Below are 20,412 nucleotides of genomic sequence, written 5' to 3'. Positions count from 1 at the left end.
AACTGCTTCTGCATCAAAGGGAATAATTAATTAAAACATGTTTAAGTCATTACCATCCTTGATACCACTCTGATGAAAAACAAAATCTGTATCATTCCAGGCTTTGAGGCATGTATAACCCAAGCTACAATATTTCCTTTTTTCTAATTTCTCTTTACTTTGAGGTATAATTTGTAATTAACATTATAGCTAAAACCAGGATAATCTGCCAAAATAAATTGCATACCATTGTTCTTCACTTTTTCCTAACAAAGAAAAACACCATGTAACCTGTTTTTGTAAACCCACATTTACACAAAAAAAAGGAATGTAGAGAATTTCTTAAAAACTTGTATCTTGATACAATATATTGGCATAACAGTTTGACTCTTTCCTTGCTTCCTTTATTTCTGATAGCACACCATGTAACATTCATAACATTTTCACACCTGAAATGACAAAAGAGCAGATGGGCATCTATTCATGAACTTCAACTCCCTCACCACTTTCCTTATATGTGGCAAATTTATTTTATGCTATCAATTTCAGGAAAATCAATTATATTAAAAATGTTTTTATTCATAAATGAGCTTTCACATTGAATCTAAGCATTGAACTTATGATTTTTTACATTATGCTTTAGAAAATATTTCTACGTTCTGCGAGACATATTATTAAATGGATTAAAATCTTAAATAAAAATTTTACAGTGTAGGGAATTATGCTTTTGTCCAGTTTGGTTCCTTTGCATTTATTAACATATAATGTCAATATCTAATAATTAACATTAGGTATATATTTCTATGTTTTCACCAAAATTACTAATGGACAATATAATAAAGGCTTTTACATTTCAGAGATAATTTTATTTCAAAAGAAAAGACTTCAAAATAGAAATTCCTTCATACTGTTACATGATTGCTATAGGTACTCTTTTGCCATTTTATTTGTTTTAGTTTACAAAATATAGTAAATAGTCTATATTTTGTATATAGTGTTTCAATAAAACATAGAAATATAGGAATTAGATAGTTTGTACAATCTATTTTACCTAACTGCTTAATCCCAGGAAAAACAATTTATTTTACTTCAAAATAGCAAATACTCTAGCAAAGAATATTCTACAAAGTACTTGAGTGATAAAAATAACCAAATACAGAGGCTAACTCCATGTTTTAGCATTAAGTCATTCAGAGGCATTTATTAAATGTAACTCAATCATAAAGCACTCCTAGAACACTTGGACAGTTTTTGAATTCACTAAAAATTAAAGCATATGATCCCCTACCCCTGCCACACAAGAGGGATGTGATTAATCTTTACAAAATTAAATAAATAAGATTACAGTGATTGAACTAATGGACAGATATGTATATTTAAATAATATTTTATCTTTAATTTTATGTTTAAATATCATCATTTTACTGAAAATAAGAACCAAGAAGAAAATCTCTGCAAAAAAAAAAAAAAGCATTTGCTTGTGATATGGGGAGTTTAAACACAGGAGAGAAAACAGTTGTGTCTTTTATCATTTGGATTTCTTTCTTGTCTTGTTTCACCTCAACTCTCACATATGTAAACTCAAAATCCATTTCTAAGGCAAATTTAGAACTTCTTCCCCATATTGTAACTCAAGGGGATTGTCATTTATTAGATTAATAGGTATATGTTTGTTAAGATAAATGCTGTAGCTAAATTTTGAGACACCGAGTCATTATAAATTTAGAAACAAAGAAAGGCATTACAGAGAGGTTGTTCATTTAACTAAATAAGGACATTTTTGCTCCAATGACATTAGAAATAGAAATGAGGGAGCAGCATAAAAAACAAAAAATCTTAGAATGATGATAGATTGTTGAAGATGTAACCTAAAAAAAAATGAGAAAAATAAGACTTTCTATATTTAAAAGTCAGACATAAAAATTCCCTTAGCGAAACTTTTCAAAAGGCTTCTTTGAACTCAAATAAATAATTAAAATAGTTTTGGTAAGAGCTAACTCTATGGGAATCAGAAACATATGGATTGGAGAAAAATTCCTTACGGCCAAACTCATTAAAGGTTTTGCTAATGCAAAACATTTGAAAAACAGAGCATAAGTTAGCTGAATCTGAAACAACTCTGATTTTCACTAGATTTAATTACTGAGCAAAATGAATCCACATCTACACTTTTATAACACCACCTTTTTCTTAAAAAAAAAAAAATACAAAACGTCCATTAATTCATTCCAGAAACATTTGCTGAGTATCTATCTTATGCCATGATTGTTTTAGAGTTTGGATATACAACATCAAATTGGGCAAAATACCTGCCTCAAGGAGCTACATTCTGGTGAAAAACAAGGAAATATCATAATGTCAATATGACATAATTTAACATTAGTATCTGTATTGTTTTTCATATGGCTTAATTTAATAGATTATGGTCAGCGGTAATACACACACTCACACACAAAAAAAATCCTTAAAGAGGAAACAGAAAGGGGCAAGAGTATGAGAGTATATGAGCGTAAGCATGAGTATAAGAGTATAAGAGTACTGGTAATTCAGCTTATCTAAATATGACTTCCAGTTTCCAACTATTTTTTACAGCACTTCAGTAACCAAATGTATTTTTGCATTTATTTCTTTGTTAATATCTGATACTTCTTGCACATCAAAGAGGAAGTTCTTTGAACTATTAAAACTCTGTCATCATTTCCACTCTAGGCAAAGTGTGAGTAGCGTCATCTCCTGTGAGTGAGCCAGCTGAGCTAAATGTGGGCTGGGAACGAGGAAAAGAACCAAGCAGTGTTTCAGCTCCTTTTGGCCTGTGCAGGTGTTATATTGTTTGATTTCTAAGACATTCTCATGTTCAAGGGTAAGCATGAAATCCCATTTCAAAGGGAAATTTTAGCACTTTTAGACTTAGTGCTCTTGAATGTCCCTATAGAAATTCATTGAAAAAGCGTTAGAAAATCTGTCAACTTCCTGGTCGTCATTTTACAAGGTGATTTTTAAGGTTGATAATTAAAATAAGCATCAAACAAGATCCAAATCAACATAGTTTTATTGAGATGGGATGTTACTACAGAATGCCTGGTGCTATAAGGGGAAAAAAAAGAAGCATAGGTAGTATACCTTCCTTCCAAAACTACACAAGCCTACATGGGAGGTAAAAATCATACAGATAGCAGTTACTCCACTCCTTTTTACTGTCATGACACTTTTTTATGTTTATCTTTGGGCATATGTCATAGTGAAATAAAAGTAGAGGAAAAGGTAGTTTATATTTATACCCCAGTTCTTCACAATGTGCCAAAGATTAGTAAGCACTGAATCAATTCTTTCAAACACTTAAGGAGTCTGGGCTGGGAACTCACACAACTTTAATAATTGGGAAATTCTCTACAGGGAAAACAAACGGGAAAACTATGAAACAAATAAACTATGAGAAAAGGCAGACATGGGAAGAGAAAATGAAGGGATGAGTCAATAGCAGAAAAGGTTCTCCAAAATGTAGACAGAGATGTGGACAGTGTATAGTCACAGATTGGCAAGAACTCTGTTCTGGCAGGAACTAACCATAGGGGAAGAGTCAGGACATATGTGAATATAAAACTATCTTGATCAATGAAAGCCTTGTTAGTCAGTCAAAGGAATTTTGACAATTTCTGGAAAACTATGTGGTGTCACTTAAGGATATGAATGAGGAACATGAGGTGTGTAGAGTTTTCACTACAGTGAACCACGCTGAAATTTTAAAGAAAATTTTTTAAAAAGGAATAAGTGACAGCAGGATAGTTTAAATATAAAGATTTGACCAAGGAAAATCACCACAGGAATGGAAATGAAAGAAGAGATAAGACAGTTGAAATTTTATAATCACACATTTTATGTTGAATTAATACTAAAAAGGATGATTCCATAGAGATATTGTCTTCAAAATGGAAGACACAGCACCTTTGAAGGCAGAGCTAGATAATGGATGTAGTGGAAAAATCCGGTAGTCCACAAAGAGGCAAAAGGATCAAATGTTGGCTTGAAGTCACTGGTGTTGAGTGATGGATATAAATGCACCCTTCTAGATCTAAGCTTAGCAATAAAGGTCTTAACTTGGCACATAATCCAATAAGACCCAAAGCACATGCAAGGAAGTTGGATGAGCTCTTGATAGCGTCTAAATCAGAGAACAATCAGAAAATAAAGCAACTGTGCTCTTGTCTTAGTAGTTCAGCTCACAGTTGAGAGTGAGGCAGGGATCATCCTCAGGTTTCATTCTATAAGCAGAGTATATAAAATATAATCCTCATTAACTGTCCATAATATCTATTTATAAATCACTTATAATAAAAGTGAAAGGAAAATAAATGCTACTTTGTTGCCATTATCAATGTTGTTTAAATAAAAGATAATTTCATTAAGCCTTAATAAGTCAGTGGGCTCTGCTAATTGACTAAAAAATTACTTAATAAGTGAGAGTGAGTAATTTGTCAATGTGAAAATTTATTTCTGTGGAACCATAATTCTTTATATAGGCCCAGCAGAAACAAGTGTTTATCTGTGGGAATGTGAACAGAAAGCCAGGGATAGAGGCAGGAGTTGCTGAGCATCAGCCATGGATCTTTGTTGACACAGTTCTTGAGCAACTATTAGAATGAATGGGTACGTAATTAAAAAAAAAAAAAAATGAGAAGAAGCCATTGCAGAGGAATGTAGAATACTGTGCAAAGAAATAATCATGGCTTCCAAATTTCTACGTAAAGGAAGAATCTGTTTTTATTATGACCTGGAAGAAAGAAAAATAATGTCTGTCATGTATTTAAAGTGACATATACAACCACAGCTAATAGAAAAGAAAATGTTCATCTTCTAAAGAGAATTTACTCACTGTAAAGAACAATTAACTTTAGGTAAATAAAAAAAGAATTGCAACAAGTATTCATTCAACCATTCAGTTATTCAGCAACATTTTACTAACTGTATATTTCTAGGTATAATTACAGAGAAAAATTAGTAAAAATTTCTGATGATAGGAGTTGGAAAATACACTCTGGAGATAGCAGGAAAGTTGAACTTCTGATTGATGGACTAATTTGCATCCAACCAAACATTCTGCCAAAGCCAACTTGTAAACCAGGAAATAAAAATTTCAAGTCCTATTTTAGTCACTAGAGATTACCAAAGTAGCCAAGACATGACAGGCCAAGAACCTATTCAGACCTTTGACTTTTTTAAGAAATGAAAGAAGTGATTCTCCTAAGGCATTTACAGTTCAAGCAGTATAGAGGTCAACCAACAAACCTGAGAAGAACCAGGCAGAGACCATTCTAGTAATATTGGAGTAAAAGCATGCCTCTGGTAAAATTTAATGATACAATCTTGGTATTTAAATATCTATAAGCAAATAATATTACTTCCTTAATAACGATCCTAAATCCATTAAGAATTTTCCTCCTAAGGGTGGGGAAAAAAGATCTTCAGAATCTAGAAATATAATAAAATCTAGACAAGAGTACTCTCTTATCTGTAATGGAATGTTATCACAAGTTACCTAGAAGGAACAAACTGAAGAGTGATCACAAGATTCACTGTAGCATTTGTAGGCCATTAAGGCAGTAGGCAGGGGGCTTTCTTTTAATCTCTTTTGATCCTCATGTCAGTGTCAAGAGGAGAAGGCCAAGCTGAAGTTTAAATGGGTATTTTTTTTTTTCACTTTATATTTTTTTCATTTTTTAAAGTTTTTATTGAAGTATTGCTGATTTACAAGGTTGTGGTAATTTCTGCTTACTTACAACAAAGTGATTCAGTTATACATATACACACATCCATTCTTTTTCAAATTCTTTTCCCACATAGACCATGACAGAACATTGGGCAGAATTCCCTGTGCTATACAGCAGGTACCTGTTGGCCAGTCATTCCATATACCATGATGTGCATATGCTAATCCCAAACCCCCAGTCCATTCCTCCTCCCCCTCCCCTAATCTGTCCCCTTTGGTAACCATAGGTTTGAAACACAGGTATTCTAATGTGAATTTCTTTACCACTATACCGTAACATTTATCAAAGTCTATGTACATCCACAAAATTAGTATTCATATATATCAAAATTATGCATTCCACATATTATAAACATATAGACATATGAGTTGTAAGGATTTTTCCTATCACAGTGACCATACAGCATAGCAGAGGAAAATAATTTGACTTCTTGACTAAGAGTCCCTTTAATAAAAGACAGACTAACAAGAGAAAGACAGACAGGGGTTTATTAACATGTATACTTCATGTATACATGGGAAATACCCAGGTAAACTTAATAATTCTTGGAGAGACAGTTTTACAATATAGGATTAAATACCAACTTAATAGGACTGTGGGAGAGGGTATGGAGGCCTCTTAGCAAAGAGAAAATGATTTCTAGGAAAGATGAATGGGACCTTAAAAGAAGAGCTGAGAGGTGTGACAGTTTGTGACAGTTTGTCTAGATGTGGTATTGAATTCTATCCCCTTGTTCTGTAGGAAAGTCAATTTTCCCTGGTTGATGAAACTCCCCAAAAAGGGGATTTGTGATAACTCATCCCCTTTAGGCAGGCAAGAGGCGTTCATAGAAAAGCTCTCCCTGCATTTGCAAAGTGCCTACAGCTCAAAATAATCAATATACCAAAGTGGCACATTTTGGGTGGCATGTCCTGAACTCCTACAATCAAAATATTTTGGGGTGGCATATTCTGCTACCCTTCAATATCTACAACTACCTCTATGGAGATAACTGACATAAAATATTAGTATCATTCATATTGGCTAGCTCATGAAAATTTTTATTTGGCATGGAATGTGTAGATAAGGATTAAAATTTTCATTCATATAACTCCTTTAGAATGTCTTTTCAGTTCACTTATATTAGATCAAAAAACAATTTTTATTCACTCATGTTATTTTTATCACTCGTCTGATACCCTTTGGTTGTTATTTAAAGAGTAATGAAAAGGTCCGAGTTTTACGTGAAGGTTTCAACATTTGAAAAGTTCATAGTAGCACTCCCTCCTTTAGAGAGAGTTTAAATAAAAATCTAAGTTAACGGATACCTGGTAGAATTGGTCCTCATACCATGTTTGTGGAAAATGTCTTTTCTCAAATAGCTTACAAAGGCTTAACAATAATTGCCTTACTTTTCTCAGCTTTACAACATCCCATAAACCTGCCATATCACTGTACAAAGAATAAGCTCAAAGTTGAATACAATGTGTAAACTGTAGAGGTAACAGAAAAATAATATACAATTACTGAGAGATTTATGGGCATATTTAATGTATGACAGTGAATCTTTACAGCAAGAACAAAACAGCATTATGAAGTAAGCATTACAGTTTGCACCTCACAAATGATTTCTATAGCTGTTAAGACAGCATGAACAAAAGCAGCAGTTTGGTCCAGCCTGGGTAATGCAGCTGCAAACATCCTCTTCTTTATGAGAGAATAATACATTTGTCAGCCAGTTTGCCTCCAGATATTAGAAAACATAAAGCATGTCACAGTGGTATATTTTGTTTTATGACAAATGAAAAAATTGAACAACATTTGAAACATAAAGGTCTTTGGAGAAAGATCCATCTTGTTAAAACCTACTATTATTTTCACCTTGAAATTGCAACATGTGTATATTGAAGCTTGTTTCAGTTATTGTTCATGTGATATATTAAGTCTACATAGAAAAGTGAAAGTTGGCAGTGATGTAGAAAATAAGTAGTAACCTAATAGTAACAAGTTATCATACACTCTTGAGAAAACACATTTAATCCAGTAATTTTAGTGGTTCACACCAGAATATCTACTGACACTTCTCTAAAACAAATCATTCATAACTGTGGATACACGTTATGTGGATACATAAACTATGGAGCGAATAATGATTTAAACTCAACCATAAACCCATCTAAAGAATTAAAGCAACAAAATAACACAAACAGAAGTTAAAAAATAGCATAAAGCTATTGCAGTATTTCTCAATGCAATGAGAGAAATTATCTAAAAATAAACATACTCTGCAATTATTTGATTTGATGATTATAAAATATATAGTTTTATGATTATTTAACTTTCTACCACCTCCTTCTACACAATAATAATCTTGTTTCCCATTTTCCTTTTCTGCTTTCAGTTTACCTGTGAAACTCCGTTCTGTCAATCAGTTCCTACACTTAAAATTGAGTATTCTGCTCCTTCTCTTCTTATTACTCATATAAGTCCTAAAAATCAAACTGTGAAGATAAAGGAAATATTGTTTGCCTATTTTCGAAAAGATAACACAGTTAATAGTCTCTCTCAGGGTTCTTGAAACACTAAATGAGTTATTTACATTACATTTAAATTCTTGAATATGATACACCCTACCGGCATTCTGAAATGCTCCTCAGCGAGCACTGAGCTCTTTGATGAATTCTAGCCCCCACCTCATGCCACCTCTCATGTACCCCCAGGGTAGCTAACAAAAGAGACTGAAAAGACCACAGTGGAAGGATTCTTTGAATCTCATGAACAACAACAACTACTATGAACATATTAAAAACATGATTTTACCTTATTTAACAGAGAATACCATCCTATTTAAATACTTTGGGCTCTTGGTCCAAAAACTTAGTAAAAAAAAATTCCAAATCATCTTTAAAGCATATTCTATATTAATATCTGAAATATTAGCAACATTTTAGTTAATCTAAGGCCATTTGTACCCAGAGGTCAGTGAAGGTTTCAGAAATCGATTATGTGAATGTACAGAATACCAAGTCTATTACTTTCATAAATATATATATGAAAAGATATATGATATTTTTGAGTATCAAATCAATAACAACTACATATTATACTAGTGGCTTAAAAATCTGACAAAAATCTAAGATGTCTCTATTAATTCCACCAAAAAAATAACAAATAAACATTTCATTGAGTAAAACTAGAAAACAATAAGTATGATTCAATTATCTAGGCAGAAACTACTTTTTAGGTTTGTTTAAATCTAAAACAAATAAGCATTTTGATTTCAAATAAATATTTTGATTATAAAATTTAAAGTAACTAGAATAATGCTGCAGTGTTTTCATAAAAGCAAGATTACTTCACTTTAATTCTCAATATTTAAGGGAACATATGTGAGCTCTTGTTTTTTTGTTGTTCTTTTGGGGTTTTTTGTTTTTTTTTACTGTGAGCTGTTTTGATTATACAAAAATTATTGCTAGATTTAATGACATGCTTTAGTAATATACAGCAAAATAAAATTATGTTCTGGAATATTTTAAAGCAATGAACACTAAAATAAAATATTCATGTCTAGAGCGTCAAAGACATTTTTAAGAAATTGTAATATAAAACTTCTTGTTTTTAATTGATTTAAAATACCAAATTTAGAAAACCAGTTTTATTACATTAATGAAAATAAAGTTTATTAACTACATTAATGAAATTAAAGTGCCTTTTCTATTTTGTATACATTCATTAAAACCAAAATATCTAGGATATTTAAATAAATTAAGGAAATTTAAAAATAAATTAAGTCAGAGAAAAATCATAGAAAAGGAATATTTGAAAACTAAAATTAAAATAATCTTTTCTACAATAACTATACCTCAATTAAAAAATAATATTTTATACAAATGCATATTCACTAAGTGGATTGAATAATTTTAAAAGGTTTCAACTAGATTATCCAAATATATCTTGAAGATATGAAAGAAAAACTTTTCCCCAGAAGAAGTCTGTCAAACAGAAATGTAATAACTTGCCCACAAATTTAACAATGTCTCATCATGTTCAAAATGGTCATAAAATTCACATGGCATTTTAATTTAATACGAACATAGCATTTTGAATTATTTCCTTTGCAAAATTTTAATGATATACTTTTTCCTCTATCAAAGCTTGCAAATATATTTTTTTGCTAATTCTTTGAAAATCATTGGAAATATAATTTAAATTTTATTACATATTTTTTGAAATAAGAAACTTACTTTTTCCCCATACATATTATATATATGTGTTGTATATACATATTTACCACATAGGTTTTGGAATGTTTACACATTGTATATATCCACTTGATATTTATATGTTATAAATAGACACTATCTCTGAATTTAAAAGAAAAGAAAATAATTTGATTAACTAGTAAAGTTAAGGTTATTTAGCCCTAGACTATATGGCAAAGTAAAATAATTCCTCATTAAACAAATCTAAAAAGTAGTTTCTCCCTAGATAATTGAATTATACTTGTTATTTTCTAGTTTTAGTCAGTTAATATAAACTTTAGTTAATATTTAATATTTGATAATCACATGTACTTTTTCACTTAAAATTTTAGACATCTACTATGTAAGAGAAGGTGCTAAATACTCAGAGGTAAAAGTGACAACTTTTCTGCCTTGGAGAAGCTTTGTTTATGTAATATGGAGTCTCTAAGATGCAGACTCACTGACAAAGTATATTTAAGGACATCCAAAGCCAATTAAGGGAGATAATAAGAAAAGGACTGGAGGGGAATTTGAGGCCTCTGTCATGTACTGTTATAGCAAACTTTAAACACAGCCTAACCCCTAGGCAGACTAAAATACATCCCCTCACTAGTTTACCCCATTTCCTATTGCCCAACATACATCTAGTTGTCAACCAAAAATTACAAGACATACCAAAAGGTACAGTCTGAAAAGACAAACCTAGCAGCAGGAACAGACTCAGATATGACACAGGAATTGGAGTTATCAGATCCAATAAAATAAAACTATAATTAACATGTTAAGGGTTCTGATGGGAAAAAACATGCATCATGAGAGAGTAGATGGATAATGTAAACAGAGAGATAGAAACTCTAAGAAATGATTTTAAAAGCAAATGAGAGGTATCAAAAACACTGCAATAGAAATGAAGAATGTCTCATCAGTACACTAGATACAACACAAGAGAGAATTTAGGGTGCTTGAAGTTAAGTCCATAAAGAGAGAAAAAGAGAAAAAAGGATGAAAAGCCAAAATAGAGTATCCAAGAATTCTGGGACAATTTCAAATGGTGTAGCATATGTGTAATTGGGCTGCTAGAAGGAGAAAAAAGAAGGAAGCAAAAGAAATATTTATAGTAATAAAGACTGAGAACTTTCCAAAATTAATAACAAACACCAAACTAGAGAGGACATCACACAGGATAAATACCAAATGAACTACACCTAGGCATATCATACTGAAGCTGAAGAAAAATCTTAAGACAAAAAAGAAAATTTGAAGCTGAAGAAAAATCTTAAGACAAAAAAGAAAATTTCAAAGGGGAAATGCCATCTTTCCTATAGAGGAAAAAAAAAAGGTAAGAATTGTAGCACACTTCTCATCAGAAACAAGGCACACAAAAAGAGGGAGGAATAAAATTTTTAAAATGATGGAAAGAAAAAACAAAATCAATAAAACACCAACCTATATCCAGTGAAAATATAGTTCAAAAATGCAGGAGAAATAAGGTCAGACAAACAAAACTGAGTGAAATTGTTGCCAGTAGAACTGTCCAGCAAAAAAATTTATAGTTTTTCAGGGAGAAAGAAATAATAAAGGTCAAAAACTTGAATCTATCATAGCAAAGAAGGTTGAAGAAGAAATAGTGAGGTAAAAATAAAATCTTTTTTTTTATATTCCTAATCAATCTAGATGATAACTGTTTAAATCAACAGTATATCTCCAATACAGTGTATTGGGTTACATAGTTACGTGGATAAATGAAATAAATGAGAATAAAATTACAAGGGGCAAGAAAAAAGAGCTGGGAACATTTAGATACCAGGAGCCTTCATCACCCATGAAATAGAATAATGTTGTTTGGAGAGGAACCTACATTATTTAGAATGTATATTGTAAAGTCTAGGGCAATTAATTTTTTATTTAATCATATAAAATGCTCAATTAAAATCAGAGAAGGCAGAAAAGAGGGGGAAAGAAAAGAATACCTAAAAAATACTTTAAATCTTTAAATGTGAAGAACTAAATATACTAATTAAAAGAAGTTTGCAGACTAGTTTTAAAAATGTGATTACATATTCTTTACAGGAAATTCACTTGTTATGCAGACTTAGATGGATTAAAAGAGAAAAATATATGCCGTGCTAGAATTAATCAAAAGAATGCCAGCTTATTCATTTCAGAAAAAGGAATGCTTGAACAAGAAAGATTATCAGGGACAAAGAAGGGCATTACATAATAATAAAAGGTCATTTCTTGAACAACACATAAGAATCTTAAATGAGTATACATGTAAAAATAGAGGATGAAATACATGGGACAAAAATTGATAGAATTAAAAGGAGAAAGAGAAAATTCTACTACAGTATATGGAGAAGTTATACCATTAGCAATTGACAGATCCAGCAGCACAAAATGAGTAAGACATAGTTGAACTGAACAGTACTATCAATCAAGTGGATAAAACTGAAGTTTATACAATACTTATCTAACAACAGCAAATTATACATTTCTCTCAACCTCACCAAGAGCATACATTATGAGCCATAAAATACACTGTAAATACACTGTAATAAAATTAAAAAATCAGAAATTAAAGTATGTTCTCAGACCACAAATGAAGTTAACTAGAAACAAATAACAGAATGATGGCTGGAAAAAATTGAGATATTTGCAAATTAAACAAAACTGTTTGAAATAACAAAAACATCAAAGAAGAAATTTTAAAGTAAATTACAAGCTATTTTGAACTACATGAATATGAAAATACAACTTATCAAATTTAAATATAGCAGAAGTAGTGCTTAGAAGTAAATTCATAGTATTAAATGCATATATAAGAAGAAAAATATATCTCAAATTCATCGCCAAAGCTTTCATTAGGAACTTAGGAAAATAGGACAAATTTACGCCCATTAGAAGTACAAAAATATAAACAATAAAAATTAAAGCATCACTAAATAAAATTGGTAAAAGGAAAATGATAGTAAAAATCAACTAAATAAAAATCTGGTAATTTGAATAGATCAATAAAAATGATAAAAATCTAAACTAACAAATCAAGAAAAGAGAGAAAAGACAAAAATTATCAACAACATAAATAAAAAAGGGTCTTTGTTACTGGTTATATTGGAAGAATAAGAAAGGAAAACTATGATGATTTCAATTACCACAAATCCGATGACTTAGATAAAGTGGAGGATTTTTTTAAAAGACAAAAACTGACAATGTACACATGAAGAAAAAGAGTTTATCTAAATAATCCAATATCTTTTAGAGAAACTGAGCATTAATTAACAACCTTCCAGGAAAGAAGGAAGAAAGGAAGGAAGGAGGGAGGGAAGGAAGGAACAAAGTGAGGATGGAAGGAAGGAAGAAAAAGAAGAGAGAAAGAATGGGAGGGAGATTGGGGGTGGAGGCAGAGGGTGAGAAGACAGAAAAAGAGAGAGAAAATCAGAAAGACATAAAAAGTTTATAGATTGAAACGGAAAAAATAAAATTATTTTCTTTCCCAGAAGATATAACTGACTATGTAGAATGTTTCAAAGATGCTACAAGAAAACTCCTAGGATTAATAAGCAAGCGTGGCAAGTTTGCAGTACATAAATCAATAAACAAATGTCAACTGCTTTCCTATATAGTAATCCCTCCTTATCCACGGTTTCACTTTCTGAGTTTTCAGTTAATTGCAGTCCCCCAAGACCGAAAAATATTAAGTGAAAAATTATATAAATAAGCAATCCATAAGTGTTAAATTTGCCATTTTGAGTAGCATGACGAAATCTCAAGTTGTCCTGCTCCATCCCACCTGGGATCCCCAACCATCAACATTTTCTTCTCTTGACATCCAACTATAGACACTATCATAGCTGACTGAAACTCCTTCTGACATATCATCAAAATGGCAAGAGAAGCCTATTGCCACATTACAATGCCTAAGTCATTCACCTCATTTCATCTCATCATATAGGCATTTTATCATCTTACATCATCAAAAGGAGAGTAGGTACAGTACAATGAGACATTTTGCCAGAGAGTTCTCACATTCACCTAACTTTCATGATGGTTATACAATTGTTCTGTTTTATTATTAGTTATTGCTGTTAATCTCTTACTTTGCCTAATTTTTATATTAAACTTTATCATAGCTATGTATGCACAGGAAAACAAACCATATACAGGGTTCTGCACTATATGGAGTTTCATGGTCTTAGAATATATCCCTCATGGATAAGGGGGAATACTATATACCAGCAACGAATAAATGAAATTTTAAAAAAATATCATTTGTAGTATTCCCAAAATGAAATATCTAGAAATAAAGCTAACAAAATATGTATAAAATTTGTATATAAAAACTACAAAATGTTGGTGAAATAAATCAAATATCTACTTGGACCAATATACTATGTTCATGGTTTGGAAAACTCAACATAAAGTTAGCAATTCTCAATTAATTCACAGATTCAACACAAACCCAATGAAAACTTCAAACTACTTTGTAGATAGCTAAAAGCTGATCTAAACTTCATATGGTGTGGCAAAAGACCTCATGTAACCAACAAATAACCAAAGAATAAGAACAGTTAAAGAACTCAAAAAATCATGATGTTGAAAAAAGAATAGACACATAAATCAAGAAAATCAGATGGAGAGCTCGGAAACAGATAAGGATAAACAACAAATTCCTTTGATAAATGTGTGCAGACAATTCCATGGAGAAGGAATAATCTTTTTATCAAATGAATTATCCATATACAAAAAAAATCTAAACACTTACTTTACCGCTTGCACAAAAATTTACTTAAAATGGATCTAATATTTAAGTGTAAAATGCAAAGCAATGTATTTTTTAAGAGAAAAATCTATGCAACCTTGGGTTTGATTGTAATTTTTTTTGCTATGCCCATAGCAAGAGGAAGTCCCTAGGCCAGAGCAATAACCCGAGCTGCTGCAGTGACAATGCTTGATCTTTAACCCTCTACACCACAAGAGAATTCTTATCATAATTTTTTAATATTTAATATCCAAAGCATGATACATAAAATGTTTAAAAATTGATGTTAGACTTTACTAAAATTTAAAAAGTTGGCTCTATCAAAAACTGAAAAGACAAGCTATAGACTGAAGAAAATAATTTCAAATCACATATCTGATAAAAAGGATCCAAAATTTTCAGAGAACACAACACTAAGAAATATACAGAGAATACTTAAATATACAAGATAGATCAAAATACACAGAGAATACTTAAAACTAACAATAAGAAAACAAGCATAATTTTAAAATGATCAGAACAGGCAACTTGCCAAAGAAGATATACAGATGGTAAATGAGTATATTAAAATACATTCAGCCTAATTTGGAAATATAGATTAAAACAACGAGATACCATTACATCCCAATTTAAATGACTAAAATGAAAAAAAACTTAAAATATTAATTTCTGGTCAGGATTCAGAGTAAGAGGAGCTGTCGTTAATTGTTTTGGAGAATGCAAAATAGTTCAGCTGCTTTGGACAATGTTTTTTGCAGTATCCTACAAATCTAAACATAACTTTATCATCAGATCCAGTAATTGTACTCCTGAGTATTTAGTCTACTTATTTGAAAAAATATGTCCACACAAAATCTATATGTAAGTATTATTAGCAACTTTATTTACAATCACAAAAAGGTAAAAGCAACCAAGACATCCTGCAGTAGTTAAATGGATAAAAAAGTTATAATATATTCCTATAGTGCAATAGTTTTCAGAGATAAAGATGAATGACTTAAGTCATGCTACAAATGGGTGAATCTTAAACACATTTTGCTTAGTGAATGTCAGCTTGAAAATGCTACATATTGTATGATATCTAACCTTCTACTATATTATATTCTATATATTATATGCCATTCTGTAAAAGGCAACATTATAGGTATAGTAAAAATACAAGTATTTTCTGGGGATACAAGAGGGAGTGGTAAGTAGGTGAAGTACAGCGGATTCTTTAATTAAAATATTTTGTATATTCTATGGTGGCAGGTACATAATACTATGTATTTTACAAAATCTATACAACTTTACAGTGCAAATAGTAACCTTATTATACACAAATTTAAAAAAAAAAGTCATATGCGCGAGGATGGAAAACAAAGTATGATAAAATAACTTAACTGCATTACAAATACAAGAAGTAACTTTACCAAATTGGGTAGAGAAAAAAGATGCTGACCTAAGTATCTACAGAAATGGGCAGAACCTAGAAGATTAAAGTAAAAGAAATAAGCACTGAACTCGAGTTGAAGAATTAAGTACATGGATAATGAATGGTTAGAGTTAGGTTCCTCACTGTTGGAATGAAAGGTTACAGAGAAGCAAAAGAAGCAGGCTAGAATGATTCATGTGGTAATGAATTTGAGTTGGAGGTATCAGTATGATCTCATACTTGGCTTAATACAGATAAATAAAGCTACATACAGAAATATTTATAGATACACATAAATAAACAGGTTAGTATGCTCACACATATTTCTTTGAAGAAGGCTTAGAAACAACGATACTTCTGTAGAAATGAGCACATATGACACTCAAATCTTAATGTCCATGCACTTTTCCAATAAAAGTTATGAATGTTCCTTGGATAAAGGGGTGATTCTAAAATTAGAGTATGATATATACAAGATGAGCCTGAATACTCTCATAATTCCAAAAAATAAGAAAATACTAAAATGCATGCCTACACTTACACACACACACACCCCCACAGAGATGCACATACACACACACACTAATAGGACATGTTAAAAAAACCACAGGAGCTAAATGAAAGAATTCACTATTTTCAAACCTGGAACAATTTGAGCAACAATGTGAATAAATTAGAATGCAAAAAAAAAAAAAAAGAATATGTATATATATGTATGACTGGTACATATGTATATATATTTCTGCTGTGCAGTAGAAATTGACAGAATACTATATATCAACTATAGTGGAAAAAAAAATCATAAAAAAAGACATGGATTATAACCCAAAGCTTATAAAATAAATGTTGATGACCCCATAGCTTTATAAACATTTTTTAAATATGAAAGAAAACAAATCTATGCAACAGAACGCTAAGTAATTTATTATGATAATTCACCCTCATGGAGTTGGTATATAACTTCTCAGTCCTTCCCTTCAAAAGGGAAGGAAGTCATTATGTACAGTATAGAAAGGAGGATAAAAGACTAACTTTACAGTGGAAAAATCTGATACTGCTTGAACCAAGTGGACAAAAGTAGTGTAAACAGGGTTAAGTCATGTTGATATGATGTACCTTTGATATTTTGTGAGGCAAATGGCATTTTTCTTCCATGGACCATGTGACTTTAGTCTAGTGATAAAACATCAAAAAATGTCCCTAAATGGACATTCTACAAAATACCTGACCATTAGTCTTCTAAACTGCCAAGGCTGTCAAAAACAAGGAAAGTTAGGAGTTCCCGTCGTGGCGCAGTGGTTAACGAATCCGACTAGGAACCATGAGGTTGCGGGTTCTGTCCCTGCCCTTGCTCAGTGGGTTAACAATCTGGCGTTGCCGTGAGCAGTGGATTAGGTTGCAGATGCAGCTTGGATCCCGTGTTGCTGTGGCTCTGGTGTAGGCCAGTGGCTATAGTTCCGATTCGACCCCTAGCCTGGGAACCTCCATATTCCGCGGGAGCGGCCCAAAGAAATAGCAAAAAGACAAAAAAAAAAAAAAAAAAAAGGAAAGTTAAAAAAACCTGTCAAAGCCAAGAGAACGTTAAGAAGACTTGAGGACTAAATGTAATGTGTTATCCTGCTTACTATCTTAGAACAGAAAAAGGACATTTGCAAAAGGGTACTTGAATAAGTATAGATGTAAATTAATAATAATGCATCAATATTGGTTCATAAATTGTGACATATGTACCATATTAATATAAGATTTTAATAATATTGGAACCTGGGTGTGGGGTGCTATAGACAGAGTACTATTTCACATAAAGATATCCACATCCAAATCCTCAGCGCCTGTGAATATCCAATCTTATATGGCAAACTGCAGATGTAATAACATTTAAGAACCTTGAGATGAAATTATCTGGGATTATCTATGTGGATTTAATCTAATAATTCCTTAAATGTCCTAGTTATGTTGAGAGATGCAGAACAAGAGAACGAGAGCAGGAATGATTTGAGACATGAAAGAAATTTTCCAACCACTGCCAGCTCTGGAGAAGGAAGAACATAACCATTAACCTAGGAATGTATGTGTCCACTGGAAGATAGGAACAACTAAAAAATAGATTTTCTCCCAGATCATTCAAAAATGAGCTCTGCTGACACTTTGATTTTAGCCATGTGAGATACGTGTTAGATTTCTGGAATTTTTCCTACGGAACTCTAAAATAATAGAGGGTTTTTTTGAGGTTTTTTTTTTTTTTTAAGATGCTAAATCTGGAAGTAATGTGATATAGCAACAGCTATTATAATTTTTTATATAAGGAAATACAGGGTCTTATGGGAACTCTTTGTACTATTTTTACAATTTTTCTATGACTCTAAAAGTATTCTAAAATAAGAAACTTAAAAAAATAAAGTCAATCAATACCCTGAAGCTAAATCAAGAATAAATATGAGGGGGGAAGCTATATTATTTGCCTTTAATGTATTTGTGAGAGCACTGAGTAAATAAAAAGTGATTTACTCAAAGTGCTATAAAACCTCACTGACCTCAATGACAGAATAGCTTAATCTCTTTCGTTGTCTTGCCAATTTTTATTTCTCAGAAACCTGCACTATGAAGAGAAAGCCTCATGCTTGAGTGGCCTTACGTCTTCAGCCATTCTGGGTCACCTTTCTTAAAATGTCCATATAAAATAGCTGAATGCTCATCCTCTGAGCCATGAGAAGTCTAGAAACATCAGGGAGGACTACTTTCTGATTCAGCTTCTGCTGCAGCCTCTGTCTAGACTGCCTGGCCACTCCTCCATCAGCCTCACTCCTCCAGCTTCCACTCTACTCCATATTGGACACAATTCCTCCTACTTCACTTAAGCAGAAACAATACTAATAGTGTCTTTCTTTGTACAATACAGTAAAAACAAAAATCAACTTCAATGTCAGTGTGCCTCATGATAGCCATCTATTCCCTGCCATGTACTTCTTAGAAACCATTAACTTCTTCTCAGGCACAACTGATTAGGGCAAAAGATCTCTCCCTTGAATTTTTTGCTCTATCTTCTCTATCCTGCAGAGATGATCATAAAATCTCCAAGTTCTTCTCTTTATGTTATTGAGGGGAAACCATTCCCTTTCTGTTTTAGCATCTCCAAAGGGGAAGAAAATTCATTATTTACATACAAATACACTCACCAGAGTTGTTTTCAAAGCAAAAATTCATCTGTTCTGTCATGGACCTTGCTACTGCAACAGTTTGTTTAAAAAGTCAGATAAATATAAACATAAGTACTACAAAAATGAAAATAGTCCACCCATTCTTAAGGTGTATCACTTAACATACCAAAACTAATATTTGGTATCTCTCTAAACTAGATTTCAATATATACACTTACTTATTTTGACTTTTATTTTTTATATTTTTATTTTTTCTATTACAGTTGATTTACAATGTTCTGTCAATTTCTGCTGTACAGAAAAGTGACCCACCCAGTCACATATATATTCTTTTTCCCACGTTATCCTCCAACATTTCCAACACCAGTAACTAGATATAGTTCACTGTGCTATACAGTAGCATCTCATTGCTTAAGCACTACAAATGCAATAGTTTCCATCTATTAACCCCAAACTCCAGTCCATTCCACTTCTTCACCATCCCCCTTGGTGACCACAAGTCTGTTCTCTACATCCATGAATTTATTTTTTTCTAAAAATAGTTTTGTTTGTGTTATATATTAGATTCCTGATAAAAGTGATATCATATGGTATTTGTGTTTCTCTTTCTGACTTACTTCACTTAGCAAGAGAGTCTCTAGTTCTATCCATGTTGCTGCAAATGGCATTATTTGTTCATTATTTTTTATTTATTTATTTTTTTAGGGCTGCACCTGCTGCACATGGAGGTTCCCAGGCTAGGGGCCTAATTGGAGATACTGCTGCCGGCCTATGCCAGAGCCACAGCAACGCTGTATCCAAGCCACATCTGCAAACTACACCACAGCTCACGGCAATGCTGGATCCTTAAACCACTGAACGAGGGCAGGGATGGAACCTGCAACCTCATGGTTCCTAGTCATTTTCGTTTACCCTGCACCATGATGGGAACTCCTTATTTCTTAATTTTTTATGGCTGAGTAGTATTCCATTGTGTGTATATACCACAGCTTCTTAATCCAATCATCTATGGATGGACATTTAGTTTGTTTCCATGTCTTGTCTATTGTGAATAGTGCTGCAATGAACATAGGAGTGCATACATCTTTTTCAATGAAAGTTTGGTCTAGATATA

The sequence above is a fragment of the Sus scrofa genome, chromosome 13, assembly GCF_054392235.1.
Source record: "Sus scrofa isolate SSC_HxYL_T2T_F1_AM1 chromosome 13, Sscrofa_HxYL_maternal_Yorkshire_Landrace_v2.0, whole genome shotgun sequence".
Classification (NCBI taxonomy): domain Eukaryota; kingdom Metazoa; phylum Chordata; class Mammalia; order Artiodactyla; family Suidae; genus Sus; species Sus scrofa.
This window is presented reverse-complemented; position numbering follows the sequence as displayed.